Source organism: Terrapene carolina, unplaced genomic scaffold (assembly GCF_002925995.2).
Source record: "Terrapene carolina triunguis isolate 2854851 unplaced genomic scaffold, T_m_triunguis-2.0 Scaffold35098, whole genome shotgun sequence".
Taxonomy (NCBI): Eukaryota; Metazoa; Chordata; order Testudines; family Emydidae; genus Terrapene; species Terrapene triunguis.
The window spans coordinates 9,510,007-9,526,299 of NW_020699449.1; the positions used below are offsets into that span (position 1 = coordinate 9,510,007).

At 46.6% G+C, this 16,293-nt stretch overlaps 1 protein-coding gene across 3 annotated transcripts in view; it reads right to left on the reverse strand.

Moving 5' to 3' along the window:
* LOC112117234 (prostaglandin reductase 1) overlaps window positions 1–14,290 on the reverse strand; it is a 41,562-nt gene extending 27,272 nt beyond the window's left edge. Inside the window, exon 1 of one of the 3 annotated variants that reach the window (XM_026646528.1) lies at window positions 14,208–14,290. The gene's annotated coding sequence lies outside the window, so the exon portion shown is untranslated. Of the gene's footprint in view, window positions 1–1,265; window positions 1,805–5,369; window positions 5,388–14,207 lie in introns of those variants that run through there. The other 2 variants (XM_026646534.2, XM_026646529.2) reach the window with 2 other exon arrangements.
* Between the last annotated feature and the right edge of the window lie 2,003 nt (window positions 14,291–16,293).

A 16,293-nucleotide genomic window follows, 5' to 3' on the forward strand; every position in this document is an offset into this window, starting at 1 on the left:
GGGTGGGCAAAGAGGTGAGCAGTGAGCCAGCAGGGGTTCTAGGGGCGGGCATGGGGGTTTCTGGCAGGAGAGTTAACCTGCATTTACAAAACACTCCGAATAAAAAAACACTCTGTGCTCTTAAAACATATCTTTCCTTGCTTTAAGTTTTGAAAATTCAGTCACTAGTTCTTTTAGATCCAGTTTTCCAGCTATTTCATGCTCTATTGACATTGTGACAAGTCCAAGAAGTCTCTTGTGCCATTGTTGAACGCAGATATGTTTTTATCAATTTTAACTTTGAGAAGCTACAATGCAGGCAGACCGATTAAACAATTTGGCAATCATGTCAATTGAATGCGAAGTAATGAAGAGCTTAGAGTTAGGCAATACACTGAAAGATTTTGTCAAACAAAAAGCAAGAAAGATAAAGTTTTAAAAACATATAGGTGAGGTGTACAATATAGTTCCTCTTAATGAACTTGATATTTATAATATATGATGCAATGTATGTAATATATAATTTTGTTATTATTTATATAGTCATGGAAAGTAAATAATACATGGAAGAAATTAAAGGTTTTTTTTAAAGTCATCCCTGCCGGGGCCCCGCCGAAACTGTTCGAATTGGGCCCCACACTTCCTAAAGCCGGCCCTGATTCTAGTCCTAGAACAGCCCAGGAACAGGAGGGCATAAAGGCGGCTTAAAGTCATCTCAGCCCCCACTCCACTGGGCTGTGAATTCTGTGCCACAGTTCTTAAAGACACAGCACAGAATCTCATCCCTATAGTCTAAAAGAAATCTAAAAAAGTGGCAGCCTGACTGGCTATAAATCCTCAATTAAAGGCTTTTCCTTATACCAGTTAAATCTACAAATTCAGCCTGGTTAAATGGACTCAGCACTGAAAACCAATTGTTACCAGTTTTAGCCAAAGTTCAAATCACAGCAAATAAAGCCTCTACATTTTAACCCTGATACCGTGGCTAACCCTTCCCCACACGTCTGCCAATAGGTGGTACAAAACAGATTGATACACCTGATAAACACAGATTTTAATAACCAAATGTTTCAAACCATGACATTAGAGTTTCTCAAGTTTAGAAGTACAGCACATTAAACTGAGAACACCCTTTAATCAGTGTTTTCCATAAGACAATCCTAGGGAACTTTCCCAGGTGAATCTGACAGGTGTTTATACACACATGCACAGCCTCTTTCATACCCTTCAACAAATTGGATGGACCCTCCCCTCGACAAAAGAAAAGGAGAAAAGTGGATACTTATAATAAAGATTTGCCTCTCTTCAGCTCCTGCTGGTAAGGAACCAGGTGGTTTTCTGCTGGCTGCTTTTTGTCAACAGGCTCAGCGGATCAGAGCAGAAGCCCAGGCAGAGACTGGAATAGCCAACCTCAGGATATCGAGGTTTCTTCTCTGCAAGGTGATCCGTCTTACAGATTCTGGAACCTCAGTCTTTCCTCAAGTGGGTAGCCAACGGCAAAGATCTCTGCTTTTATCCACAATGGATATGAATTTCCCTCGCTCCGCCCTACAGTGCCTATCTTCAAACCATTAGCAAATCAGGTTCATAAGTGATTTGACTTAGTCCAATCGAGTGTCAGTTAGTTCATTTGTAGAAAAAGTTCCAATTCAGCAAACATTAACTCATAAAAGGGTCACCCCATGACTAAGCAACTTTAAATACACGAAACATTAGCAGGTCACTCTGACTGCTGATCCTGGAGTCCTCCAAAAAATATATTGCCATTCAGACAAGAGACCCTGCTTTTGGGGCAGCTGGCAAGAGTCCACTGGAGATATCATCTCACTAGCTTTTATGGAAAGTCCAATACAAAAATCCAATCATTAAAAATTAACCTCAAAAAAAAAAAAAAAAAAAAAAAGAACTAAAACCAGTCACTCAATGCATCCAACCATTAGCAAAACAAAAATGGGTCCAAACATATGACACACACCACTACTACCACTTTCTCCTTGTTATTCTCAAAGCAGGCCTATGTTCTTACTCTTTTTTTGCAGACAAAGCAATTTCAGCAACTTTTCTGTTTTAGAACTCAGTTCTGTTTTCACAAATTTTATTTTTAACCTATATCTTTCGGTCATAATTTACTTTAAAGACCATCATAAGAAAAAAACAACCCTATTTATCTTTAAACACATTTTTGTTTCCTGGGGCCCATGAGTAAAGTTTTCTAAAGCACCAAAATGGAGCTAAGTAAATTTCAATGAGACTTAGGTTCTTGAGGCTTGGATCCTCAAAGGTATTAGTGCCTAACTCCCATTGATTTCATGGAAGTTAGGTACCTAAATAACTGAGAATTTGAGGGTTTATTCCTTTTGAAAATGGGGCTTAGGCTTATAAAGTCATTTAGGCTCTTTGGAAATTTTGACCATATATACCTATATAGACTCGTTATTTCTAACAATAGTCTCAGATTATCCACCTAGTACTGCCACTCTCCTTTAGCAGTCAACAAGTTGTTAAATATTAATAAGCTTTGGCAATTCACCGCATTGTAGTGAATTGTGTGGCGTGAGAGGGCCTCCGAACAGACTTCATTATCTTGGGCTTTACTGAAGGGCCCAATCACTCTTTCCTGTCACAATAACCACACCCACCAAGCTTAAAGTCTATCCAGGATTTAACAAGGTGAAAGAATCAGCACAAAGCACCAGGCCTACCTACAAACAAGTCAAGACAGAGTCTTAGGGAATGACTTTGCAGTTAAACACTTGGCACGGATTTCAGATACGAAAAGGCACAAGTGTGGGGTTTGTGGTAGGCCAATGGAGAACATACACAAGGTGTACATTACTTTGGCCCGCTTTAAAAAAAAAAAAAGAACCCCACCACAATCCCAGACGTTCAGCACCCATGCATCTTGCACAAGTGCATTAACTGATTTCACAAATAACCAGCAATACTCATCCACCCACTGTGTCAAAGATTAGAAGCAAGCTCCTTACATACAGTAAAGAGGTGTGACCAAGTGGGGGATTTTCTTGTTTTTTCTTGTTTTCGGTGGGGTTTCAATGGTTTGCATGCGGAGGGGGTGGGACTCAGTTTCCCTGGGTGTTACCGGTTTAACAAGGTGAGGGGAGAGGGAGTTTGTTGTTACAGAGGACCGGAGAGGGAACTTGGGACCCCAGCCAATGGCCTGGAGGATGGATACCCCAGCGACCGGTGACCTGAGACCCCGACCCGGAGACCCAGCTCAGGAGTTGCAGCTGGTTCTGGCCAGTGGGAGAACAATGGGCTACAGAGTGAGGACCCAGTGACCTAGCCAGCCGGTTCCCGCCAGAGGACAGAAGCGAGGAGAGGAGGCCCCAGTTTACGACCCTGTTTACCTGGAGAGAAGACAATGGATAGAGGCAGGGCTTGGGGTCAGGGATCTCAGATGCCGAGCTGGGAAGCAGGGGAGCTCTGGGCTGGAGAGGGAGAGCAGGCAGACCCCACCTGAATGCAGAGAGACTGGGATGTGCTGGGCTGAGGGAGGCCAGGCCTGAGGCCCTGAGAGTTTCCTGTGCTGTGTTCAACTCTCAATAAACCCTCCTGTTTTACTCTGGCTGAGTGTCACTCCGGTCTAGAGAACAGGGTTGCATCAACCCCTTCGGGGGTGGAGGCCCGGGGGGTCCAGAGCGAGTGGACTCCCTGAGGGGGCCCACGGCGAGAGACAGACATGCTAAGGCTCAGAGAGGTGCGGCTCCAGGAGGTGGTGGGGCATGACCCTGAGAGAGAGTGGACCCCCGAGAAGGGCTGTCGCACTGAAAGGGGCACCCCCACACAGACCGCATGGGGCCAAGCGTGGGCACGATCTGTGAGTCCGTGACAAGGGGATAAACCTATATGACACCATGAATTCCCATTCACTGTTTGTCTGTACCTGCTTTAGACACCCTAAATCCCAGCAAGAACATTACACCTTTCACTTCAGGTTCTGTCTTTCCCATACAGCTCCTATGCATTTAAGGTTATTAACAGAGCCACCTTAAAAACAGCTCCCCATAATCAATTATTGCATGATCAGGATTAGAGGAAAAGCCAGATGGTATTGTTATCTGTGGCAATGGGCACTCTGAACACAAATAAAAGAGCAGGAACTGACTCTCCCACTCTGATATACACCTGATCTGTAAATACAAAATGTCAGCCCTCACAGCTGCACTAATATGTCTTAAAGAGTTATTGTACAAGTAGAACCTAAGGAAACAAGACTCATTTCACTGGGTGATTTTTTAAAATCCAGTCAGCATGAAAAAACATCATTGGCCAAACTTTGTCCCGACTTACCCCCTGCACTTCATACAAATCATATGTTTAATATAGCTCACAATCCTAGAGATCATTTGCTGTGTCAATTTCTTTTAAAAACACTTCAGCTCACCTATGAGCTGATTCCTTAAGAGTGTCTGTAACTCTGTGTCCAGATTATTATGTCCACTTTAGACTGGGAATAAAACCACTCAATCACTGCACTCCATGTCTGCAATTCTCAGATGCATTTGAAGCCCTTGGTTTTGCCTGAGGTTCACAGAACACGGAGTATGACGTGCTGCCTTATACTGCTTTATTGTTAAACTAAAGGAGCTCTCTTTAAACATATATAATAATTAGAATTCTCTACTGAATAGCTCTATAGATATTTCTGTAAGATTGCACAACAGATATACAATTAGCAACATTACGTTTAATGGCTATTAAGGCTGGACATACCCCATCCACCAAAAATCTTACAAGAACGGAAATAAGAAGCGGAAAGACTTGTACATTCCTTTCCACCTACATATTTGCCTGCAGTGCTATTGATAACATATTCCAACACTCCATAAGGTTTTTGCTTCCATCTCCAACACATACCCAAAAGCAACGTGTATCCTGATTGCATCTAAATCACACTGTAAAGCAAAGTTTTAAGTGACCAAGTTTGCTTTTATGTCAATTGTATCAACAGATCAGCACATTTGACTGTCCCACATTCCAGGCATTTGGGAAGTTATTCTGCCTTAACATAGCTGAGCTGATTTAAGGTTTCATGTCAGAGTGCAGCTTTGTTTAATTCCTTTGTCAGTTAATATTGTTTCTCCCTGAATTCTTTATTTATTGTAAATTTTGAGTCAGACTCTAGTTTGGTTTTGCTGCCAATCTCAGTTCATTTGGCCGTACTGCTGTGTGTGTTAGACCAAGGTCTGTTTTGTTCATATTCTCTCTGAAACGGCTTAGAAGCTTTCAGATGTGCATGACTGAAATGAAAATGTTTATTCCTGAGCACAATATATTCACTGTGCAATAATTCAGTGGTGGTTTTGTGTTGTGGGCAGATGCCCAGAGTTAAAAAACTAGAGAAATTATTCAGAGAAACAATATCTTACCCTGTTACCTCTCTTCCTTACCAGGTCTACGCAGTTGTTTGACACTCTACAAATAATAATAACAACAATACTTAACATTTTTGAAGCACCTGTCAATGAAAGAACCTGAAGGACTTTATAAATACTAGACTGTACAGGTTATAGTCTGGAGGTGACATCAGGGGACTGGACAATATCAGACATTATGGGATCTACTCCTGGCTCTGTCAATGATTTGATAAGTGATCTTGGTTATGTCACTTAAGGATTGATATTTTGAGCAACCACAGGTCCCACTGAAGCCTATCTGCATGTCATATTCCCCCATTGGTAATATGGGGATAATAATGCTTTCCTACCTTCATAAAGCACTTTCAGATCCATGGGGGAAAATGTGCGATATAAGTGCCAAGTATTAATAATGAAATTATTTGCAGCACAAATTCCTGACACTGCATCATGAAATTGGAATTGCTAAACTGTCATGACAATGCATTATAGGACAATGATACTGCATTCTCAGTTCCTTCAGCACTGTTATCATAAGCTGACAGGATATCACAGTACAGAAATGCAAAGTCATCATGTGTCAGTGCTGCACTACAACCTAACATCATGATGTTGCAAGGTCAAAATTCAATAGTGTACCTGCCCTACAGTGTAGACTCACAGGATGGAGGACAAGGCCAGTGAGAACCTGAGAAAACTGAGAACCTCCCATGAATTTTGGAAAGGTGAGCAACTCTACAGTACTATAAAGCCCATTAAAATCTATAATGTCTGGACATATACAAAACTAAATTGTAAGACTATGGGTATCTTATAGCCCAGACTATTTCAGGAGATTGGTGATTGACAGGATAGACCAGTAGTTTTCAATCTGAGGGTCATGACCTCCAAGGGTCACCAACAGGTTTCAGGGGGCTTTAACTACCAGATCTATTTCTTTTAAATTACGTTTCTAGCCCTTTGGGTCATGGAGAAAACTTCAAAACCATAAGCCAAGAGTCAACTGCTTTAGAATGGGAATGAAGCCCTGGCTAAAATCCACAGACAGCCAGAAACAATAGCTGTAAGAGGTATGACTGCTCCATTAGTCCCAGCCAAAGCCCAGTGGACTCTAATTCTGTGGCATGGAATGTGTCATTTTTCCAACAAGCCACAGAATTCTCCAATTGGTTGCAGCCAGGAGCTTGGCATTTTGCTTCTTCTCCCTGTCCTAATGGGATCTGTATGCAGATGCCTTACTCTCCAGCTCTCCCCTCAAAGGGAAAGGAATTGGATTACAGTTTATGTGCCCCTGCCCTGTTCCAGGCAGCAGGGCAGTTGGGACCACCCTCCCTTCAGTGCCGGATGAAGGGATAAGCTAACTAAACTACAGCTTAGGGCAGTGCTCTTCACTATTTTTGAAGAGGGGACCACTTTGGCAAAAAACCTTCAATGTGAGAGGCACATCAACCCGAAACAGATGGTTGAACCCTCTGCGTTCTTTGTTGGTTGATATGGTGATATTACCGTTATTGGTAATATTGCTTGGGGTGCAGGATGGGGCATGGGGGGCTGGCTCTGGGATGGGGCTCAGGGCTGGGGCCTGGGCTTGGGGCGCAGGAGGGGGTGAGGGGTGCTGGCTCTGGGAGGGGGCTCAGGGCTGGGGTAGGGGCTTGGGGTGCAGGAGAGGGTATTGGGGGCTGGCTCTGTATCCTGGAATGGAGACAAGATTTCGGTCTCGAACAGCTGAACCAAGAGAGAGCTCCCCCTCCTCAGCCCTAAACCCCATGGTGGAAGTATTTAGGCCCATTACTGGCACCCCTGTGCCGCCGATGGGACCCCCCCTGTGATGACACACTCAGGTTATTGGACAGTGGAGACATACAGGTGAGAGTGCCCTGGGCATCTTGGGCCTTCCACTGTTAGAACCAGAGGTGCAAGGGCCTATGCCAGTAGCCAAGGGACCCTCAACGGAAACCTCTCCATCCGTCGCTCAAGAAGATGTTCCCCTTACCCCTGCAACGGAGATTCTCAATAGACGGGACAGCATAAAGAGACCCATAAAATGGTTAACTTATGATGCACCGGGGTGACTAGTGAGGAACCAATAAGTTTAGCACACAGGCTTGTTGAAGCCATAGTGGGCTTCCTGAGGCCCTTTGGAGGGAACCAATGAGTTGGTATAATGAGTGTGATTTGTCGGGACAACAAATTCTCAGCTGGGGGGAGGAAGTAAGCAGAGTCAGAATGAGCTCTCCCCTGACATCTGGTGGTGAGTTGTGGAAAAGGACTTCAGGGGCTGATCTCGTTTGCATGGGCACACCCACCCTGGCTAGCATGATGGGACTGCTTGCCCAAATGGTCACTTTAGCTGCTGTGGGATCCCCAGTCTCTTTGTTATTGCGGCAGGAGTAATAAAGTGTTGTTATCCTGGTGATGTGAAGCAAGGACAGTAGAACTGTACTTGGCATTTTATGACTGAGGGACTCGCCCTCAACTAAGCAGCACTCGCTAAGCAAGGGACATGGGTTCCAAAGCCCAGTGAATTGAGAGAGGTTGGGGATAGGTATCTGTACCTGGTTGGCTGGTGCAGAACCCCATGGAAAGGCATGGTAATTAGTTGTCAACCCAAGCAGTGGAGCATGTAAGGTGACACCATACCTCCACCCAGGCTGGTAGGTAAACTCTGCAGATGAACTTCTGAACTCTGGGGCTGCACTGACCAAGGACAGAAACGGTGAGTGGGGTGACTGTTGGGTTGCTGGACTCAAGAACCAAAGGGAAGGGACACGGCCCAATCTACTTAGGGATGGGTCTTCTGTTGCTCATGGTTTGTGTTATGAATCCTGTTTGTGGTGGTTTCCCCAGCATAATGCCGCATTATTTCCCTCCTTTATTAAAAGGCTTTTGCTACGCTCAGACTCTGGGCTTGCGAGAGGGGAAGTATTGCCTCTTAGAGGCGCCCAGGGAGGTGGTATGTAATTGTCCCAGGTCACTGGGTGGGGGCTTGAGTCGGTTTTGCATTGTTATTGAAACGGAACCCCTAGATACTGAACCCGGTCCTTGTTGCTGCCAACTCTGATGGGCAGAAGGGTTACATACATATGCAACTAGTTCAAAGAATTTGCCATGAAGTCATCGTTACCGAGAGGGCTGCTGCAAATGAAGATTATTTTTCTATTTTTAAAACTTCACCTTTCTATATATGCAAATATAAAGCTTTCGTGTTTATATATTCACTGTCCTTTCTGTGAAAATAATAAATTGATTTTTTTAATGGTACGGGGCCTCTTACACTTGACATAGTTTAGGGCCTCAGAATATCTTAATCTGGCCCTGCCTCCCTTTCTTACCCTTTTCCCCTTCTTTATGGATCTGCCTCTTGCAGGCTGACTTTCCTCACTTGGGGACCCAGACCCAAGCATGCTTTGCTTCTCAGCTACTGTGATATTTCAAAGGAGTTTTCACAGCAGCCGGCAAAGGATTCTGAGGTTTCCTTATGACTAAGGCTACGTTTTAGTCACAGGTATTTTTAGTAAAAGTCACGGACAGGTCACGGGCAGTAAATAAAAATTAATGACCTGTCCATGACTTTTACTATGTACCCCTGACTAAAACTTGGGGGGGGGAACTTGGGGGATGGCCCAGGGGGCACCGTGGTGCTTGGGGAGGAGGCGCAGCCCGGGGGGGCACCGCAGGTGCTTAGTGGGAGCGCGGCCTGGGGGGTGCCATGGGTGGAGGGTTGGCCGGGCTGGGGCAGGTTCCCTCCCTGGTGCCTCCTGAGCTCCACGTGCTGCCTCCGCTCCACTCCAAGTCCCGGTTCTGCAGCTCCCATTGGCTAAGGGAGGGAAGCCCCCCCAGGGAAGCACCAACCCGCACCCCAATCCCCAGTCCTGAGCCCCTCCCCCCCCTCAAACTCCTGCTGCTGGGAGGTGGTGGCCTGAGACTGCCCCAGCAGCAGCCAGTACACCGGGCCCGGGGGATGCCCAAACTGCTCAGGCGGCCCCCAGGCCAGGCACACCAGCCACTGCAGAAGTCACGGAGGTCACAGAAAAATCATGGAATCCGTGACTTTCCGTGACTAACACGGAGCCTTACTTATGACCATCAAAAGGAGGGAACACTGAGGCATGTGGAGAGGAAGCGATCATCTTTATGTAAGCAGGGGAATAGGCCCGCTATTGTGGGGAACTTTCCTGGCTTATACACTACCCTGGTGAAATGAGCTAGCGAAAGGATCTGAGTCCTCGCTCCCACTTCTTTTACCCAGATGCCTGCCTGACCTCCAGGGCTCCCCTTCCACTCTCCTTGTGGCAGAATCCTCATAACCCCGACAAGGCTGGGCCTAGGATTCCTGGGGGGGCTTGACCCCCAACCTTGCTGCGGTCAAGTAGGACAGGGACTAGGGTGTCCCCACTCCGGGGTGCTCTCTCTGCACTGGATGCTTCCCTGACCCAGTGATCATTTCATACAGTTCAAAGCAAATACAGTTTATTAAACAGCAATCAATTTTTAAAAAAATAAGGAAAAAAATGAGAACAGTTAAAGAAAAACACATCATCCCGCTCTGTGGCACAGGGACATCACAACCAGTATCTCTGTACTGTAAGGGCAGTTCACAGTCTGTTCCTCACAAGTTTCAGGCCCTGGCTGTGCTGCAGGGATGCTGCGGGTCGGACACTTGCTCTGGCGGTGGCCACACGCCCTGATCTCTAGGGTGGCAGGACCCTTCTTCCCAGCATCACCCCCACCTTGTCGGGATTACGATCCCCCTCCAAGTCCGGCTTGCAAGTCGTCTTGGCTGGGGGGCGTGTCCCTGCACTGGGCCTGCTGCCCAGAGTCCCTCTCACTCTCCCCAGCTGCTCACCGCACCCGGCTCTGGACTGGTCCAGCTCCACTCTGCCTCAGCACTGCTGCTGCTCTGCCTCCAGCCTCCTGGGCTGCTTCTCTGGCCCCTCTGACTCTGGTTGTTGCAGCTCTGCTCCCAGCCCTGACCTGCTCTCTGGGCTGCTTCTCTGGCTTTTGTTGCTACGGCTTTGCTCCCAGCACAGATCTGCTCCCTGGGCTCCTTCTCTGGTTCTCTCTGGTTGGCACGACTCTGCTCCCCAGCTCAGCTCGGGCCCCTACTCTCTCCTTAGCTCGGCCCCACTCTGTCTGACCCAGGCAGGCAATTCCAGCTCACAGGGAGGACGGGCCCTCCCTGGCCTCCTGACTCCCTCATTAGCCTGCCCGCCCTGCCAATCAGGCTGACCTGGAGCATTGGCCTCTCCCCATTGCCCCTGGGGACTCTCAGTCTCAGGGTCCTGATTTCCCATCGACCCTTCCCCTTTCTTTTGTTACTGGGAGCTAGCCAACCAAAAAAAACCCAGTCCAACAGTCCCTTACATTTATTAAAGAAACCCATTATATTCCTTGAGCAACAATGCATGGGTTGACAAAATCAGAAGCCTGTTTTATTAAATGGCATGAAAACCTGCATGCATCAGACTTGGGTTCGCAGTGAATACTACAAGCTTCCAAGTCTTGTATAATTGTGGAAACAACAATTACATCGTCTCTCTTAGCTGTTGTTAATGTTACGTTGGGATCTGCCAGTCAAGCCAAGCAGTTCCTCTCTCCCATGACATAGTCAGCTGATGAATTCACAATATGGCTTCCAGTGGTCAGCAGTACCTGTTCAGGAGAGCCACAATTTCTCAACACAACCGGGTGAAACTAGAGATGTGTCTTCTGCCCCACATGAGTTCAATACAGGTAGGAAGGATCCATACATGAGGACTCCCTGTATTGCTGTCCACTCAGGGCGCGCTACAGGGCGGAGGTGGGAAATCTTTGAAGCTTTCCACCAATCAATTCTTGCAGCCAGGGCCGGTGCTACCATTTAGGCAAACTAGGCAGTTGCCTCGGGCGCCAAGATTTGGGGGCACCAAAAAGCGGTGCCCCCAATTTTTTTTTACAGCATTCCTACGCCCCCTCCCCGAGCGCGCGGTCGCCGCTCCACTTCTCCCGCCTCCCAGGCTTGCAGCGCCAATCAGCTGTTTGGCGCCGCAAGCCTGGGAGGGGAGGAGAATTAGAGCAGGGGTGGTGTGCTCGGGGAGGAGGCGGAGCAGAGGTGAGCTGGGGTGGGGAGCTGCCGCGGGGGGGGGGCGCCTCAGGGCAGAGCGGGGGAACTGCCGTGGGATGGGGCGTCTCAGGGCGGAGGGGGAAGCGGGGAGCTGCCGCAGGGCTGGGGGGGGGGGCGGCAAGGTGGAAGTTTCGCCTAGGGCGCGAAACTTCCTTGCACCGGCCCTGCTTGCAGCCAGTGGATTGGCATTGCTGTGTTAGTATTTGCACTGATGGTGCCCAAGCTACCACAGAAAAAGACAGTGAACAGAATCCAATCTATTGCACCCCAAGCCATTTGGGCACATTGTTCAACTCCCTGGGAAGCTTTAGCAGCTCACAGGATTCCAGTGGAGCTGAAAAGAAGACTTGATGAGGCTGTAAAAGTTCTGGATTTTTTTAATGCATGCCTCTTGGCTATTTTTTGTGAGGAAATGAGCACTCAATACTGGCAGCTCTGGGGTCACTGGCTTTCAAATGACAAAGATCTGAACTGCGTGTCTGAGCACAGAGAATGCATAAGGATTTTCCTGGCTGAATGCAGCTCTGCCGTTGCTAAATAGGTCACTGACCAGCACTGGCTTGCTCAGAGTACGTCTCTCCAGGGGCTGGATAGAAGATAGGTTCTCCACCTCAGGGTTGCAACTCCCAGCACTGTCACCAACAGGTGGCAGGCAGTTGCAACTACCCTACCCAGGGCCTCCGAGAGTGGGTTCGGGCCCCGGAGAAAAAAAATTTTCAGGCCCCCCAGCAAGGGCAGACTGACTAAACAGGGTCAACGAGAGGGCGGGGAAGCTGGGCCCTGGGCCCCCTTCCGGACTGCCGGGCCCTAGTAATTTGTACCGGCTCCCTCCCCCCCCCCCCCCCCGTCGGCCCTGACCCTACCCATATTATTAAGTAGAAGGGGGATCCAAGCTAGACAGACAAAGGCCCCCATATCTGTCCTGGTGTGAAGAATGAGGTCCCCACTATGGAAAAGGTTGAGAACAGTGGGACAGACTATCATGCATTCCTAGTGTTGCTACACAGTAAATCAAAATTTCAGGACAAAGGTTCAGCATATATAAAATTATGAAGAAAGAATACAACAGATTTCAGAACATTAACTATGATCCCGATAACTATGTCAGATTTTGCTTCCACTAAGGTCATTAGCAAAACTCCCACTGATTTACACAGAGCAGAATCCGACTTTTACATTGTTAACCCAGATTGTTAGGAAGCTGTGGCTCTATCTTGCCCACCATCTCTGAAGTAGCTTTATACAAATACCGATTCTTAAGAGGCTGATATCAAAGCATTTTTCAAAATTTTAAAATAAATTTTACTTGCTTGTTTATCCCAGTCTGTAGGAAGCCTGAAAAACTTTCCACCAGGTTTCTTTACTGGCATTTCCCCACTTCCAATCCACTTAATTTAAGGCCAGGTTTTCAAGAGTTCAACTCCCATTCAGGCACCAAAATAAAAGGCCATATTTTCATAGGCAGCACCCAATGTGCTGAGTGCTTGTGAAAAATCTTACCTTAGGAGGGTACGTCTCCACTGAACACCCCTCCGCCCCATGGCAGCGAGTCTCAGAGCCCGGGTCAACTGACTTGGGCTCGCAGGACTTGCACTATAGAAGCTGAAAATAGCAGTGTAGACATTCCTGCTCTAGCTGGGAGCCCAGGCCCAGAGACCCACCCTCCTCGCCAGGTCTCAGAACCTGGGTGGGAATGTCTACACTGATTGTTACTACAGGTCTCACTCAGGAGTTCTGGGCTGGAGTAACAGATTGATTTTTCAAAAAATTTACCTGCCAGATTCAAGAAACATTCTCAAGTTAAAGCCTAATTTAAAACAAACAAACAAAAAACAAACAAACCACAACTTTCATAATCTGTGTGATACTAATAAACTCTTACATTAATGAAACAAATAATTTTTTAAAACTTCGAGGCCATATACTTCTTTCTTTGCACCCGTATAAACCCAGAATAATTCCATTAACTTTAATATATTGACACTAGTGAAATTAAGGTCAGAATTTGGCTCTTACAACGTTTCTCACCGCTCATGTTTCCTTCCTGCCCTAAACTCAGTCTAGACCAGGGGTAGGCAACGTATGGCACGCGTGCCAAACACGGCACGCGAGCTGATTTTCAGTGGCACTCACACTGCCCGGGTCCTGGCCACCGTTCCAGGGGGCTCTGCATTTTCATTTAATTTTAAATGAAGTTTCTTAAACATTTTAAAAACCTTATTTACTTTATATACAATAGTTTAGTTATATATTATAGACTTATAGAAAGAGACCTTCTAAAAACGTTAAAATGTATTACTGGCACGCAAAACCTTAAATTAGAGTGAACAAATGAAGACTCGGCACACCACTTCTGAAAGGTTGCCGACTCCTGGTCTAGACAATGAAAATATACTTAGCTTCCCTTTTTTATAGTCCGTTTCACTCTCTGGTTCTCCTGCACTAGTCTGGCGTTGCAGTGTTTGGCTTACTAACACTGCATGGGACTATCTAAAAGACGTTTTCACTTCAATTTATAATTTAAGGAAACATTTCTATTACTCTTAGATTTCTGGAAAATGCTGTTTATTACAAAACCTAAACTTTGGCCTACTCTGAGCAGCAGTTTCTCTTTCAGAATTGGTTTGAGATAAGACACAGAATTGGATTGACTTTGCAAATGTGTAAGAGCCTAGATAATGATGCCTTTTAATTATCATCAACTCAGTCCCAGTTACTACTGTTCATTCCTATCACCCGTTACTAACCTGTGCAACAGTTACCGGATGCAGTTTCTTTGAACACCGAAGTTAGACCCCTCTGTTCTGCTTTACCACTCTTCTGGCTCAAGGAAGTAGGGTTCACTCCACTGTAATTATCTGCACTTCCTCTGATGCCACCTGCTGCATCTTTGTATCACTACAACTAATAGCTCTCTAGCAGCGCTGCGGAAAGGCTGAGTTCCTAGACTGAATGCTTTCTAAAAGGACTTGTATATTCTCCTGACTTCTGTCTCCCTTTTAAAATGGAAAATCATTCCTGCACCTAGAACACATCTGAGATGCTATCCATTTGCTTGAACTACAGAGAAAAACCTGTTAACATTACAGCACTGCTGGGTTTGGGTGTTGGAGGGACTAAATGAAAGAGCGATATCGGGATGGGGAAGATAGCTAAGGAGGTGGTAAACAAGAAAATGCAATTGGAATGAAGGAAGGGAACAGTGATTTGCACCTGGCACTCTCTGGCTCACGCGTATAGCTTCAGGGTTGCAGAAGGCAAGTAATAACAAAAACCAGAAGTTTGTCCCCTCCTGCTATAGAAAGTTATTAAACTAGTTCAAAGGTATTTCCTCCTACACAGAGTTTTAATTGCTGCAGTGTTCTGGATCACCACTGTAGAAGATTGTACTGTGACTCCCAGTGCACTCCCACCCAAAAACAAAACATGGACATTCCTAACCAGGGAAGGACCCTCGGTCAAATTCATCTTTAGTGTAACTCCAACTAATTCAATGGAGTTACAGCAGGGATGAAATCAGCCACCTGGATATAATAGTCTGAAAATTAGAAGTTTTGAAAGAGGTGACCTGAACAAAAACCACGCTGGAATCTGACAGTTTCTGGTGCCTGTAGTACTTCCTTAGCAGTTAATACTATAGTATGTAGATTAACTTTATGACAAGGGAGCCCAAATGTGACCTTGGGACAAATGTGGCCTTGAGACCCTCTCCTTGTAAGACTGAGGAAAAATTTGATCAATTGGAATAGTGGCCGAATACCTCAATTATGGGGTAAAAGCCCAAACTAAGACAGCTTAAATGGATCCCTGATTTTTGGAATGGATGAACACCCACCTCTAAAATTCAAGCCCCTTTATTATATGTCATGGTGGGGACCCAAAATTTGAGGCACTCGAAATCACTGGCCACTTTTGAAAAATCTCGGTCCATACATTTTTAATTCTAATCCGTCCACTTAGCTTTCTTACCATAAGGCTGCTCCAACTTTGCAATATTGAGACCTGCAGAGGCAGTTTGTCCGGTGCCTATGGTCTGCATTTCACCATCTATACATGTTGTAATTCACAGTAAACACACACAACCTAGATATTTCTTTGGCCTTGCAGTTTCTCTGATAGATGAAAAGAAGCTGCCAGTTGGTTGAATTTCCCAACAATAAAATGAAACATTTCACAAATGTTGGCCAACCAGTTGGCTTGGGATCGTCTACTGGGTAAGAATAACGGGTAAGGAGCGGGGAAGCACTCAAATCCAGTTTCTCAGATGTTTATGAAATTGTCTCATCATCACTCAGTCTCCAGCAGAATCCTCCAGGAGCAAGTCAGGTACTGAGTTCAGAGAACCGGTTAGGTGCTACCAGGTAACGCATACTTCCTTGACGGAGCTGGCGCCAGGCATAAACAGAGTAAGCAATTGCTTAGGGCCCTGAGAAGCTCAAGGGGGCACCACTATTCGTTTTTTATTATGTGTTGTGAGGGGGAGGGCAAAAATATCTCTGCTTAAGGCCCCCAATGGGTTAGCACCACCTCTATTTCAGAGCCACTCATTTAGAATCACTGACTCTGGCCAGGGGCGGCTCCAAGCACCAGCACAGCAAGTGCGTGCCTGGGGCGGCAAGCCGCGGGGGGTGGCCTGCCGGTTGCTGTGAAGGCGGCCGTCAGGCTGCCTTCAGCAGCATGCCTGCGGGAGGTCCACCAATCCCGCGGCTTTGGCGGTAATTCGGTGGCGGGGACGCTGAAGTCGTGGCACCAGCGGACCTCCCGCAGGCATGCCGCCGAATCTGCGTGACTAGCGGACTGCCGTGCTTGGGGCCCCTGACTCTGGCACCAACT